Source organism: Oncorhynchus mykiss, chromosome 1, assembly GCF_013265735.2.
Source record: "Oncorhynchus mykiss isolate Arlee chromosome 1, USDA_OmykA_1.1, whole genome shotgun sequence".
Taxonomy (NCBI): domain Eukaryota; kingdom Metazoa; phylum Chordata; class Actinopteri; order Salmoniformes; family Salmonidae; genus Oncorhynchus; species Oncorhynchus mykiss.
Window position 1 is genome coordinate 84,059,081 of NC_048565.1, and position 15,629 is coordinate 84,074,709.

Below are 15,629 nucleotides of genomic sequence, written 5' to 3' on the forward strand. Positions count from 1 at the left end.
CTCCGCAAGGCAATCAAACAAGCTAAGCGTCAGTATAGAGACAAAGTAGAATCGCAATTCAACGGCTCAGACACAAAAGGTATGTGGCAGGGTATACAGTCAATCACGGACTACAAAGGACAACCATCCCCGTCGCGGACCACGATGTCTTGCTCCCAGACAAACTAAACAATTTCTTTGCGCACTTTGAAGACAATACAGTGCTACCGACACGGCCCTATACCTAAACCTGCAGGCTCTCCTTCACTGCAGCCAACCTGAGTAAAACATTTAAACGTGTTAACCCTCGCAAGGCTGCCGGCCCAGACGGAATCCCCAGCCGCGTCCTCAGAGCATGCGCAGTGTGTTGGTGTGTTTACGGACATATTCAATCAATGCTTATCCCAGTCTGCTGTTCCCACATGTTTCAAGAGGGCCACCATTGTTCTTGTTCCCAAGAAAGCTAAGGTAACTGAGCTAAATGACTATCGCCCCATTGCACTCACTTCCGTCATCATGAAGTGCTTTGAGAGACTAGTCAAGGACCATATCACCTACACCCTAGACCCACTCCAATTTGCTTACCGCCCCAATAGGTCCACAGACGACGCAATCGCAATCACACTGCACACTGCCCTAACCCATCTGGACAAGAGGAATACCTATGTAAGAATGCTGTCCTTCGACTACAGCTCAGCATTTAACACCGTAGTACCCTCCAAACTCGTAATTATGCTCGAGACCCTGGGTTTCGACCCTGCCCTGTGCCACATGGGTCCTGGACTTCCTGACGGGCCGCCCCCAGGTGGTGTGGGTAGGAAACAACATCTCCACCCCGCTGATCCTCAATACTGGGGCCCCACAAGGGTGCGTTCTCAACCCTCTCCTGTACTCTCAGTTCACCCATGACTGTGTGGCCATGCACACCTCCAACTCAATCATCAAGTTTGCAGACGACACTATAGTGGTAGGCTTGATTACCAACAACGACGAGACGGCCTACAGGGAGGAGGTGAGGGCCCTCGGAGTGTGGTGTCAGGAAAATAACTTCACACTCAATGTCAACAAGAGAACGGAGATGATCGTGGACTTCAGGAAACACCAGAGGGAGCAGCCCCCTATTTACATCAACGGGACAGTCGTGGAGAAGGTGGAAAGGTTTAAGTTCCTCGGTGTACACATCAAGGACAAACTGAAATGTTCCACCCACACAGACAGCGTGATGAAGAAGGCGCAGCAGCGCCTCTTCAACCTCAGGAGCCTGAAGAAATGCGGCTTGTCACCAAAAACACTCACAAAATGTACAGATGCACAATCGAGAGCGTCCTGTCGGGCTGTATCACCGCCTGGTACGGTAACTGCTCCGTCCACAACAGTAAGGCTCTCCAGAGGGTAGTGAGGTCTGCACCTGTGTTTCATGTCCAGGACACCTACACCACCCGATGTCACAGGAAGGCCAAAAAGATCATCAAGGACAACAACCACCCGAGGCACTGCCTGTTCACCTCGCTATCACCCAGAAGGCGAGGTCATTGCAGGTGCATCAAAGCTGGGACCAAGAGACTGAAAAACAGCTTCTATCTCAAGGCCATCAGACTGTTAAACAGCCATTACTAACACTACTGCCAACATACTGACTCAAATCTCTAGCCACTTTAATAATAAAAAATGGGATGTAATAAATGTATCACTACCCACTAAACAATGCCACTTTATATAATGTTTACATACCCTACATTACTCATCTCATATGTACAGTTGAAGTCAGAAGTTTACATACACCTTAGACAAATACATTTCAACTCAGTTTTCACAATTCCTGACATTTAATCCTAGTAAAAATTCCCTGTCTTCGGTCAGTTAGGATCACCACTTTATTTTAACAATGTAAAATGTCAGAATAATAGTAAAGAGAATGATTTATTTCAGCTTTTATTTATTTCATCACATTCCCAGTGGGTTAGAAGTTTACATACACTCAATTAGTATTTGTTAGCATTGCCTTTAAATTGTATAACTTGGGTCAAACGTTTCAGGTAGCCTTCCACAAGATTTCCACAATAAGTTGGGGGAATTTTGGCCCATTTATCCTGACAGAGCTGGTGTAATTGAGTCAGGTTTGAAGGCCGCCTTGCTCGCACACGCTTTTTCAGTTTTCTATAGAATGGGGTCAGGGCTTTGTGATGGCCACTCCAATACCTTGACTTTGTTGTACTTAAGCCATTTTGCCACAACTTTGGAAGTATGCTTGGGGTCATTGTCCATTTGGAAGACCCATTTGCAACCAAGCTTCAACTTCCTGACTGATGTCTTGAGATGTTGCTTCAATATAGCCACAATTTTATATCCTCATGATGCCATCTATTTTGTGAAGTGCACCAGTCACTCCTGCAGCAAAGCACCCTCACAACATGATGCTGCCAACCCTGTGCTTCACGGTTGGGATGGTGTTCTTCAGCTTGCAAGCCTCCCCCTTTTTCCTCCAGACATAACGACGGTCATTATGGCCAAACAGTTGTATTTTTTTTCCATCAGACCAGAGGACAATTCTCCAAAAAGTACGATCTTTATCCCCATGTGCAGTTTCAAACCGTAGTCTGGCTTTTTTATGGCGGTTTTGGAGCAGTGGCTTCTTCCTTGCTGAGCGGCCTTTCAGGTTATGTCGATAAAGGACTCGTTTTACTGTGGATATTGTTACTTTTGTACCTGTTTCCTCCAGCATCTTCACAAGGTCCTTTGCTGTTGTTCTGGGATTGATTTGCACTTTTTGCACCAAAGTACGTTCATCTCTAGGAGACAGAACGGGTCTCCTTCCTGAGCGGTATGACGGTTGCGTGGTCCCATGGTGTTTATACTTGCGTGCTATTGTTTGTACAGATGAACGTGGTACCTTCAGGCGTTTGGAAATTGCTCCCAAGGATGAACCAGACTTGTCTACAATTTTTTTTCTGAGGTCTTGGCTGATTTCTTTTGATTTTCCCATGATGTCAGGCAAAGAGGCACTGAGTTTGAAGGTAGGCCTTGAAATACATCCACAGGTTGATTGACACAATTGACTCAAATTATGTCAATTAGCCTATCAGAAGCTTGTAAAGCCATGACATAATTTTCTGGAATTTTCCAAGGTATTTAAAGGCACAGTCAACTTCGTGTATGCAAACTTCTGACCCACTGGAATTGTGATACAGTGAATGATAAGTGTAATAATCTGTCTGTAAACAATTGTTGGAAAATTACTTGTGTCACGCACAAAGTAGATGTCCTAACCGACTTGCCAAAACTATAGTTTGTTGTCATCAAGGCAAAGGGTGGCTACTTTGAAGAATCTAAATTCTAAAATATATTTTGATTTGTTTAACACTTTTTTGGTTACTACATGATTCCATATGTGCTATTTCATCGTTTTGATGTCTTCACTATTTTTCTACAATGTCGAAAATAGTAAAAATAAAGAAAAACCCTTGAATGAGTAGGTGTGTCCAAAATGTTGACAGGTACTGCATATAAAACACAACAAAATTACATTTTTGACTGCACTGGGCCTTTAATAAATTAATTGGTTGTGTTTTCACTTCATCCTTTTGATGAGAGTTATGTCTAATTCTATAGGCCATGATCTAGTTCTCCAGAGGGTATATATATAAAAACACTGCTTGAAAACCAAAGGGCACTGGGCAGACAAAACACCTTAGAATCAACATGGGTAGTAGAAAAGTTAGTCTACACCAGAACCATAGACACACAATGTTCTAGAGAGGGACAATATTCCACTTGTTGCAACAAAGTCATATCGACTGAAGCTGATAGGAAAAGGCCTACCACAGCGGAGAGAGTGTTTGTTTTTAAACCAGCACTAGAGCCAGACCGGTCTAGTTTGGTCATTGGGTTCAATGTTCACCTGAGGCTATGGGCTGTGTGGTGAGGAAGGTTAGTAGGCTAAATTCTAGAAATGTCGAATTATCAAGCTTTCTACCAATAACAGATTTTTTTTTACATGTATTTTAAAACTATAGTAGACATTATGCTCCATGTCTCAAATATAATAAAAACGTACTATTTATTCACTGGCCACGTTTTAGGGCTTAGGATAATGGTGTAACATCGTTTCTATGGAGATGGATGACGAGGCCACATTCAGTCATTTTTGACAAATTATTTTGTAAACCCCATGCATGGATTCAGTTTTTTTTTTTTTATCCGTGGGAGGGAATGCTGTCGGTCGAGCAACCTGTTAACCTCATCGATTACTTAGCCCGCAAATGTTTTGCTACCTAGATAAGTTAATAACGTCGTTAGCTGTTGTTGTTGTAACGTTATTGACATGGGCTGTTGATTTTATTTATTTTATTTTACCTTTATTTAACCAGGTAGGCAAGTTGAGAACAAGTTCTCATTTACAATTGCGACCTGGCCAAGATAAAGCAAAGCAGTTCGACAGATACAACGACACAGAGTTACACATGGAGTAAAACAAACATACAGTCAATAATACAGTATAAACAAGTCTATATACAATGTGAGCAAATGAGGTGAGAAGGGAGGTAAAGGCAAAAAAGGCCATGGTGGCAAGGTAAATACAATATAGCAAGTAAAACACTGGAATGGTAGTTTTGCAATGGAAGAATGTGCAAAGTAGAAATAAAAATAATGGGGTGCAAAGGAGCAAAATAAATAAATAAATTAAATACAGTTGGGAAAGAGGTAGTTGTTTGGGCTAAATTATAGGTGGGCTATGTACAGGTGCAGTAATCTGTGAGCTGCTCTGACAGTTGGTGCTTAAAGTTAGTGAGGGAGATAAGTGTTTCCAGTTTCAGAGATTTTTGTAGTTCGTTCCAGTCATTGGCAGCAGAGAACTGGAAAGAGAGGCGGCCAAAGAAAGAATTGGTTTTGGGGGTGACTAGAGAGATATACCTGCTGGAGCGTGTGCTACAGGTGGGAGATGCTATGGTGACCAGCGAGCTGAGATAAGGGGGGACTTTACCTAGCAGGGTCTTGTAGATGACATGGAGCCAGTGGGTTTGGCGACGAGTATGAAGCGAGGGCCAGCCAACGAGAGCGTACAGGTCGCAATGGTGGGTAGTATATGGGGCTTTGGTGACAAAACGTATTGCACTGTGATAGACTGCATCCAATTTGTTGAGTAGGGTATTGGAGGCTATTTTGTAAATGACATCGCCAAAGTCGAGGATTGGTAGGATGGTCAGTTTTACAAGGGTATGTTTGGCAGCATGAGTGAAGGATGCTTTGTTGCGAAATAGGAAGCCAATTCTAGATTTAACTTTGGATTGGAGATGTTTGATAAGGGTCTGGAAGGAGAGTTTACAGTCTAACCAGACACCTAAGTATTTGCAGTTGTCCACGTATTCTAAGTCAGAGCCGTCCAGAGTAGTGATGTTGGACAGGCGGGTAGGTGCAGGTAGCGATCGGTTGAAGAGCATGCATTTAGTTTTACTTGTATTTAAGAGCAATTGGAGGCCACGGAAGGAGAGTTGTATGGCATTGAAGCTTGCCTGGAGGGTTGTTAACACAGTGTCCAAAGAAGGGCCGGAAGTATACAGAATGGTGTCGTCTGCGTAGAGGTGGATCAGAGACTCACCAGCAGCAAGAGCGACCTCATTGATGTATACAGAGAAGAGAGTCGGTCCAAGAATTGAACCCTGTGGCACCCCCATAGAGACTGCCAGAGGTCCGGACAACAGACCCTCCGATTTGACACACTGAACTCTATCAGAGAAGTAGTTGGTGAACCAGGCGAGGCAATCATTTGAGAAACCAAGGCTGTTGAGTCTGCCGATGAGGATGTGGTGATTGACAGAGTCGAAAGCCTTGGCCAGATCAATGAATACGGCTGCACAGTAATGTTTCTTATCGATGGCGGTTAAGATATCGTTTAGGACCTTGAGCGTGGCTGAGGTGCACCCATGACCAGCTCTGAAACCAGATTGCATAGCAGAGAAGGTATGGTGAGATTCGAAATGGTCGGTAATCTGTTTGTTGACTTGGCTTTCGAAGACCTTAGAAAGGCATGGTAGGATAGATATAGGTCTGTAGCAGTTTGGGTCAAGAGTGCCCCCCCTTTGAAGAGGGGGATGACCGCAGCTGCTTTCCAATCTTTGGGAATCTCAGACGACACGAAAGAGAGGTTGAACAGGCTAGTAATAGGGGTGGCAACAATTTCGGCAGATAATTTTAGAAAGAAAGGGTCCAGATTGTCTAGCCCGGCTGATTTATAGGGGTCCAGATTTTGCAGCTCTTTCAGAACATCAGCTGAATGGATTTGGGAGAAGGAGAAATGGGGAAGGCTTGGGCGAGTTGCTGTTGGGGGTGCAGTGCTGTTGACAGGGGTAGGAGTAGCCAGGTGGAAAGCATGGCCAGCAGTAGAAAAATGCTTATTGAAATGTTCAATTATGGTGGAATTATCAGTGGTGACAGTGTTTCCTATCTTCAGTGCAGTGGGCAGCTGGGAGGAGGTGTTCTTATTCTCCATGGACTTTACAGTGTCCCAGAACTTTTTTGAGTTAGTGTTGCAAGAAGCAAATTTCTGCTTGAAAAAGCTAGCCTTGGCTTTTCTAACTGCCTGTGTGTAATGGTTTCTAGCTTCCCTGAACAACTGCATATCACGGGGGCTGTTCGATGCTAATGCGGAACGCCATAGGATGTTTTTGTGTTGGTTAAGGGCAGTCAGGTCTGGGGAGAACCAAGGGCTATATCTGTTCCTGGTTCTAAATTTCTTGAATGGGGCATGTTTATTTAAGATGGTTAGGAAGGCATTTAAAAAAAATATCCAGGCATCCTCTACTGACGGGATGAGGTCAATATCCTTCCAGGATACCCCGGCCAGGTCGATTAGAAAGGTCTGCTCACTGAAGTGTTTCAGGGAGCGTTTTACAGTGATGAGAGGAGGTCGTTTGACCGCTGACCCATTACGGATGCAGGCAATGAGGCAGTGATCGCTGAGATCTTGGTTGAAGACAGCAGAGGTGTATTTAGAGGGGAAGTTGGTTAGGATGATATCTATGAGGGTGCCCGTGTTTAAGGCTTTGGGGAGGTACCTGGTAGGTTCATTGATAATTTGTGTGAGATTGAGGGCATCAAGTTTAGATTGTAGGATGGCTGGGGTGTTAAGCATGTTCCAGTTTAGGTCGCCTAGCAGCACGAGCTCTGAAGATAGATGGGGGGCAATCAGTTCACATATGGTGTCCAGAGCACAGCTGGGGGCAGAGGGTGGTCTATAGCAGGCGGCAACGGTGAGAGACTTGTTTTTAGAGAGGTGGATTTTTAAAAGTAGAAGTTCAAATTGTTTGGGTACAGACCTGGATAGTAGGACAGAACTCTGCAGGCTATCTTTGCAGTAGATTGCAACACCGCCCCCTTTGGCAGTTCTATCTTGTCTGAAAATGTTGTAGTTTGGAATTAAAATGTCAGAATTTTTGGTGGTCTTCCTAAGCCAGGATTCAGACACAGCTAGAACATCCGGGTTGGCAGAGTGTGCTAAAGCAGTGAATAGAACAAACTTAGGGAGGAGGCTTCTAATGTTAACATGCATGAAACCAAGGCTATTACGGTTACAGAAGTCGTCAAAAGAGAGCGCCTGGGGAATAGGAGTGGAGCTAGGCACTGCAGGGCCGGGATTCACCTCTACATCGCCAGAGGAACATAGGAGGAGTAGAATAAGGGTGCGGCTAAAAGCAATAAGAATTGGTCGTCTAGAACGTCTGGAACAGAGAGTAAAAGGAGGTTTCTGGGGGCGATAAAATAGCATCAAGGTATAATGTACAGACAAAGGTAAGGTAGGATGTGAATACAGTGGAGGTAAACCTAGGTATTGAGTGATGAAGAGAGAGATACTGTCTCTAGAAACATCATTGAAACCAGGAGATGTCATTGCATGTGTGGGTGGTGGAACTAATAGGTTGGATAAGGTATAGTGAGCAGGACTAGAGGCTCTACAGTGAAATAAGCCAATAAACACTAACCAGAACAGCAATGGACAAGACATATTGACATTAAGGAGAGGCATGCTTAGTCAAGTGATCAAAAGGGTCCAGTGAGTGGAGAGGTTGGTTGAGGGTCACGGCGATTTAGACAGCTAGCCAGGCCATCGGTAGCAAGCTAGCATAGGATGGAGGTATGTTGTTAGCCACCTCTTGCGTTCGGTCAGTAGATTAGTGGGGTTCCGTGTGGTAGAGGGGATTAATCCAAATCACACAACAACAACAAAAATAAGAACAATAGATATAGTTATAGAGGCCCGAGAAGAAAACATAATAATAATAAAAATAAATAAATTGTCCGATTGTCTATTCAGATAGCAGCCGGTAAGACAGCTAACGGTTAGCGGGCCGCAGATGGGCGTTCAGGTAACGTCGCGACGGAGGAGCCAGCCGGATCTCCTTCAGGTAGATAACGTCGGCAGTCCAGTTGTGAAGGCCCGGTGGGGCTCCGCGTAGGCAGTAAAACGGGTCCGGATAGGTGACTGCAGCCCAGGAGTGAATGATGGAACTCAGGAGTGATTGACGGAGCTGGCTAGCACCGGAATAATTGATGTTTGCTCCGGAATCGACGAAAGCCGATTGTCACACGGATAGCAGCTAGCTAGCTGTGAGATCCGGGTATGAATGTCCAGAGAGCAGTTGAAATCCAGGGACATGGAGAGAAAAATTGGTCCGGTATGTTCCGTTCCGAGCCGCGCTGCGCCGTACAAAACTGCCGATAGATTTTCGATAGATTTTCGAGCTAAAGGATAGCTGATGACCACAAACCGTGGTTAGCCGAATACTAACGATTTGCCAGTAAAGAAGCTAACTAGCTTCTGATTAGCTTCTGGATTAGCTTCTGGGCTAGCTCCTGGCTAGCTTCTGGCTAGTTTCTGGCTAGCTTCTTGGAGTTTCTGGCTAGCTTCTTGGAGGATTACAGATCTGAGGTAAATAATACTTTTTCACATTTTGTGATAGCTTGCCTATCAGTATAAACAATTTTTCTAGTTTTACACAGTAATTATACGTTTGTAAAAGCTATGTCAGTGTATTTGTCTAACTTGGGAGATTCCCAGATACAGACTAAGGAGAACGCTTTTTCATTCCTCTGGAGTCATGAAAGCTGTAGAGAGTTGAAAACGTCTTTAAACTGCAAAATGGTCGATTGCCTCTAGGAGTCCGTGACTTCTTGCCAATAAATAGGGCTTTATGACTGATCAGTGGCCAAGCAAGCAGACCCCCTCAAGACATTGAGCGGATTGAGGATTTTTGAATTTGTTGTATATCCTCTATAAATGGGATATGCTGCAATTAGTTTAGCTACATTAGCTACATCCTCTCAGGAGGAGTCAAAGGTGAGGTTAGAGTTGTGTGTGTACAGTTACAGTAACAACTATCACCATAATTAATTTGTTTAATATTTAGGGGGGTGCCCATGTCAATACACAACATACAGCACATACAGGGGTGACCCAAATCTCTATAGGAATGCCCAGGTCCCTCTGAGAACTCCTGTGACTTGACCCCTGACCTCTGTCCTATTTGAAAAGCCTGCTGAGCCAGTCACAGAGGTTAAGACCCTGACATAAATGTTATTAATTTGCTTTTCAGGAAGAAGATTTCTGAATATTCCAAATAAAGGCAGTTCAATTGACAATCTCTACACCCATGCAACACCACTATAATGTCAGTGTCTATCCAAAGGCAATAGAAAACAGCACATCCTAATGTAATGTCATTGAATAGAAGATAATTTCAGATCCTCACATAAAAACAGAGAGGAATTAGCCTGGGCCCTGATCTGTTGTCTTGGTGTGACAATGGCCATAAGAGTTGGCAAGACAGCACAAACTGGGACCAGGCTAGCGAGGAATGGGATGAGTCAACAACAATGGCGGCATCCTGATTGGCATTTAGGCAACTGTGGGCGGTGAAGCATGTGTCGCTCCAGTAAGTGTCCAATATTTTAGTCTCTGGGTCGTACTCAGTTGTCATCAAACTGAAGAAACGGATTGAAATACCTGTAGGGAGGTACTATCTGAACTTATCCTATAAGAAATGCTCAATTTCATTTTCCATAGCACAACATTTTGAAAAAGGTTGCTACAGTGTACCCTAATGAATACAACCCTGTAGTACCCCATAACAAGGGGCCAAATCAAATCACATGTTATGTGTCACATGCGCCGAAACAACAGGTGTAGTAGACCTTATTGTGAAATGCCTACTTACAAGCCATTAACCAACAATGCAGTTAAGAAAAATAAGAGTTAAGAAAATATTTACTAAACGAAGTAAAGTTTTTTTTTTTTAAAGTAACACGATAAAATAACAATAACTAGGCTATATTCAGGGGGTACCGGTACTGAGTCAATGTGCGGGGGTGTCGGATCTTGATCTTTCACCTGTCTTGTGCTTGTCTCTACACCCCACCAGGTGTCTCCCATTTGTCCCAATTATCTCCTGGTTTGTTTATACCTGCGTTATCTGTTTGTCTTGTCCCACCGGCTTGGTTTTCTCATTTTCGAGTTTCTATAGTTGCTGTTTTCTAGTCCTCCCGGTTTTGACCATTTTGCATGACCTGACCCTGACTGCCGTTCTTTACCTTTCTGACACTGCCCTGGATTACTGACCTCTGCCTGCCATGACCCTGAGCCTGCCTGCCGTTCTTTACCTTACTGACACTGCCCTGGATTACTGACCTCTGCCTGCCGTTCTTTACCTTACTGACACTGCCCTGGATTACTGACCTCTGCCTGCCGTTCTTTACCTTACTGACACTGCCCTGGATTACTGACCTCTGCCTGCCCTTGACTTGTCGTTTTCTTTTCCCCTATTTTGTACATAGACATCTGAGATTCAAAATGTCTGCATCTGGGTCTTATCCTGAGTCCTGATAGCGGGTACACGTTAGTCTAGGTAATTGAGGTAATTTGTACATGTAGGTAGGGGTAAAGTGACTATGCATATATAATAAACAGTGAGTATCAGTAGCTTAAAAAAAAGGGGGGGGGGGGGGGGGGGGGGGTCAATGCAAATAGTCCAGGTAGCCATTTGATTAACTGTTCAGTAGTCTTATGGCTTGGGGGTAGAAGCTGTTTAGAAGCCTCTTGGACCTAGACGTGGCGCTCCGGTACAGCTTGCCATGCGGTAGCAGAGAGTACAGTCTATGACTAGGGTGGCTGGAGTCTTTGACAATTTTTAGGGCCTTCCTCTGACACCGCCTGGTATGGAGGTCCTGGATGGCAGGAAGCTTGATCCCAGTGATGTACTGGGCCGTATGCACTACCAACCGTTGTGTTGTCGGCAAACTTAATAATGGTGTTGGAGTCATGCTTGACCACGCAGTCGTGGGTAAACAGAAACTAGGTACGCACACCTGAGGGGCCCCCGTGTAGAGGATCAGCGTGTCAGACGTGTTGTTCGCTACCCTTACCACCTGGGGGCAGCCCATCAGGAAGTCCAGGATCAAGTTGCAGAGGGACGGAGGTGTTTAGTCCCAGGGTCCTTAGCTTAGTGATGAGCTTTGAGGGCACTATGGTGTTGAGCGCTGAGCTGTAGTTAAGGGTGTGAAAGGAAGCCCCGGAAAATTGTTAAAGACTCCAGCCACCCAAACCATAGACTGTTCGCTCTGCTTCTGCACGACAAGCTGTACATGTGCATCAAGTCTGACATCAACAGGCTCCTGAACAGCTTCTATCCCCAAGTCACAAGACTGCTAAATAGCTAACAAAATGTCCACAGGGACTATCTGAGTAGTAAAATAGTAAGAATAGTAAAAATAAAGAAAAACCCTTGAATGAGTAGGTGTGTCCAAAATGTTGACAGGTACTGCATATAAAACACAACAAATTACATTTTTGACTGCACTGGGCCTTTAATAAATTAATTGGTTGTGTTTTCACTTCATCCTTTTGATGAGAGTTATGTCTAATTCTATGGGCCATGATCTAGTTCTCCAGAGGGTATATATATAAAAACACTGCTTGAAAACCAAAGGGCACTGGGCAGACAAAACACCTTAGAATCAACATGGGTAGTAGAAAAGTTAGTCTACACCAGAACCATAGACACACAATGTTCTAGAGAGGGACAATATTCCACTTGTTGCAACAAAGTCATATCGACTGAAGCTGATAGGAAAAGGCCTACCACAGCGGAGAGAGTGTTTGTTTTTAAACCAGCACTAGAGCCAGACCGGTCTAGTTTGGTCATTGGGTTCAATGTTCACCTGAGGCTATGGGCTGTGTGGTGAGGAAGGTTAGTAGGCTAAATTCTAGAAATGTCGAATTATCAAGCTTTCTACCAATAACAGATTTTTTTTTACATGTATTTTAAAACTATAGTAGACATTATGCTCCATGTCTCAAATATAATAAAAACGTACTATTTATTCACTGGCCACGTTTTAGGGCTTAGGATAATGGTGTAACATCGTTTCTATGGAGATGGATGACGAGGCCACATTCAGTCATTTTTGACAAATTATTTTGTAAACCCCATGCATGGATTCAGATTTTTTTTTTTTAATCCGTGGGAGGGAATGCTGTCGGTCGAGCAACCTGTTAACCTCATCGATTACTTAGCCCGCAAATGTTTTGCTACCTAGATAAGTTAATAACGTCGTTAGCTGTTGTTGTTGTAACGTTATTGACATGGGCTGTTGATTTTATTTATTTTATTTTACCTTTATTTAACCAGGTAGGCAAGTTGAGAACAAGTTCTCATTTACAATTGCGACCTGGCCAAGATAAAGCAAAGCAGTTCGACAGATACAACGACACAGAGTTACACATGGAGTAAAACAAACATACAGTCAATAATACAGTATAAACAAGTCTATATACAATGTGAGCAAATGAGGTGAGAAGGGAGGTAAAGGCAAAAAAGGCCATGGTGGCAAGGTAAATACAATATAGCAAGTAAAACACTGGAATGGTAGTTTTGCAATGGAAGAATGTGCAAAGTAGAAATAAAAATAATGGGGTGCAAAGGAGCAAAATAAATAAATAAATTAAATACAGTTGGGAAAGAGGTAGTTGTTTGGGCTAAATTATAGGTGGGCTATGTACAGGTGCAGTAATCTGTGAGCTGCTCTGACAGTTGGTGCTTAAAGTTAGTGAGGGAGATAAGTGTTTCCAGTTTCAGAGATTTTTGTAGTTCGTTCCAGTCATTGGCAGCAGAGAACTGGAAAGAGAGGCGGCCAAAGAAAGAATTGGTTTTGGGGGTGACTAGAGAGATATACCTGCTGGAGCGTGTGCTACAGGTGGGAGATGCTATGGTGACCAGCGAGCTGAGATAAGGGGGGACTTTACCTAGCAGGGTCTTGTAGATGACATGGAGCCAGTGGGTTTGGCGACGAGTATGAAGCGAGGGCCAGCCAACGAGAGCGTACAGGTCGCAATGGTGGGTAGTATATGGGGCTTTGGTGACAAAACGTATTGCACTGTGATAGACTGCATCCAATTTGTTGAGTAGGGTATTGGAGGCTATTTTGTAAATGACATCGCCAAAGTCGAGGATTGGTAGGATGGTCAGTTTTACAAGGGTATGTTTGGCAGCATGAGTGAAGGATGCTTTGTTGCGAAATAGGAAGCCAATTCTAGATTTAACTTTGGATTGGAGATGTTTGATAAGGGTCTGGAAGGAGAGTTTACAGTCTAACCAGACACCTAAGTATTTGCAGTTGTCCACGTATTCTAAGTCAGAGCCGTCCAGAGTAGTGATGTTGGACAGGCGGGTAGGTGCAGGTAGCGATCGGTTGAAGAGCATGCATTTAGTTTTACTTGTATTTAAGAGCAATTGGAGGCCACGGAAGGAGAGTTGTATGGCATTGAAGCTTGCCTGGAGGGTTGTTAACACAGTGTCCAAAGAAGGGCCGGAAGTATACAGAATGGTGTCGTCTGCGTAGAGGTGGATCAGAGAATCACCAGCAGCAAGAGCGACCTCATTGATGTATACAGAGAAGAGAGTCGGTCCAAGAATTGAACCCTGTGGCACCCCCATAGAGACTGCCAGAGGTCCGGACAACAGACCCTCCGATTTGACACACTGAACTCTATCAGAGAAGTAGTTGGTGAACCAGGCGAGGCAATCATTTGAGAAACCAAGGCTGTTGAGTCTGCCGATGAGGATGTGGTGATTGACAGAGTCGAAAGCCTTGGCCAGATCAATGAATACGGCTGCACAGTAATGTTTCTTATCGATGGCGGTTAAGATATCGTTTAGGACCTTGAGCGTGGCTGAGGTGCACCCATGACCAGCTCTGAAACCAGATTGCATAGCAGAGAAGGTATGGTGAGATTCGAAATGGTCGGTAATCTGTTTGTTGACTTGGCTTTCGAAGACCTTAGAAAGGCATGGTAGGATAGATATAGGTCTGTAGCAGTTTGGGTCAAGAGTGTCCCCCCTTTGAAGAGGGGGATGACCGCAGCTGCTTTCCAATCTTTGGGAATCTCAGACGACACGAAAGAGAGGTTGAACAGGCTAGTAATAGGGGTGGCAACAATTTCGGCAGATAATTTTAGAAAGAAAGGGTCCAGATTGTCTAGCCCGGCTGATTTATAGGGGTCCAGATTTTGCAGCTCTTTCAGAACATCAGCTGAATGGATTTGGGAGAAGGAGAAATGGGGAAGGCTTGGGCGAGTTGCTGTTGGGGGTGCAGTGCTGTTGACAGGGGTAGGAGTAGCCAGGTGGAAAGCATGGCCAGCAGTAGAAAAATGCTTATTGAAATGTTCAATTATGGTGGAATTATCAGTGGTGACAGTGTTTCCTATCTTCAGTGCAGTGGGCAGCTGGGAGGAGGTGTTCTTATTCTCCATGGACTTTACAGTGTCCCAGAACTTTTTTGAGTTAGTGTTGCAAGAAGCAAATTTCTGCTTGAAAAAGCTAGCCTTGGCTTTTCTAACTGCCTGTGTGTAATGGTTTCTAGCTTCCCTGAACAACTGCATATCACGGGGGCTGTTCGATGCTAATGCGGAACGCCATAGGATGTTTTTGTGTTGGTTAAGGGCAGTCAGGTCTGGGGAGAACCAAGGACTATATCTGTTCCTGGTTCTAAATTTCTTGAATGGGGCATGTTTATTTAAGATGGTTAGGAAGGCATTTAAAAAAAATATCCAGGCATCCTCTACTGACGGGATGAGGTCAATATCCTTCCAGGATACCCCGGCCAGGTCGATTAGAAAGGTCTGCTCGCTGAAGTGTTTCAGGGAGCGTTTTACAGTGATGAGAGGAGGTCGTTTGACCGCTGACCCATTACGGATGCAGGCAATGAGGCAGTGATCGCTGAGATCTTGGTTGAAGACAGCAGAGGTGTATTTAGAGGGGAAGTTGGTTAGGATGATATCTATGAGGGTGCCCGTGTTTAAGGCTTTGGGGAGGTACCTGGTAGGTTCATTGATAATTTGTGTGAGATTGAGGGCATCAAGTTTAGATTGTAGGATGGCTGGGGTGTTAAGCATGTTCCAGTTTAGGTCGCCTAGCAGCACGAGCTCTGAAGATAGATGGGGGGCAATCAGTTCACATATGGTGTCCAGAGCACAGCTGGGGGCAGAGGGTGGTCTATAGCAGGCGGCAACGGTGAGAGACTTGTTTTTAGAGAGGTGGATTTTTAAAAGTAGAAGTTCAAATTGTTTGGGTACAGACCTGGATAGTAGGACAGAACTCTGCAGG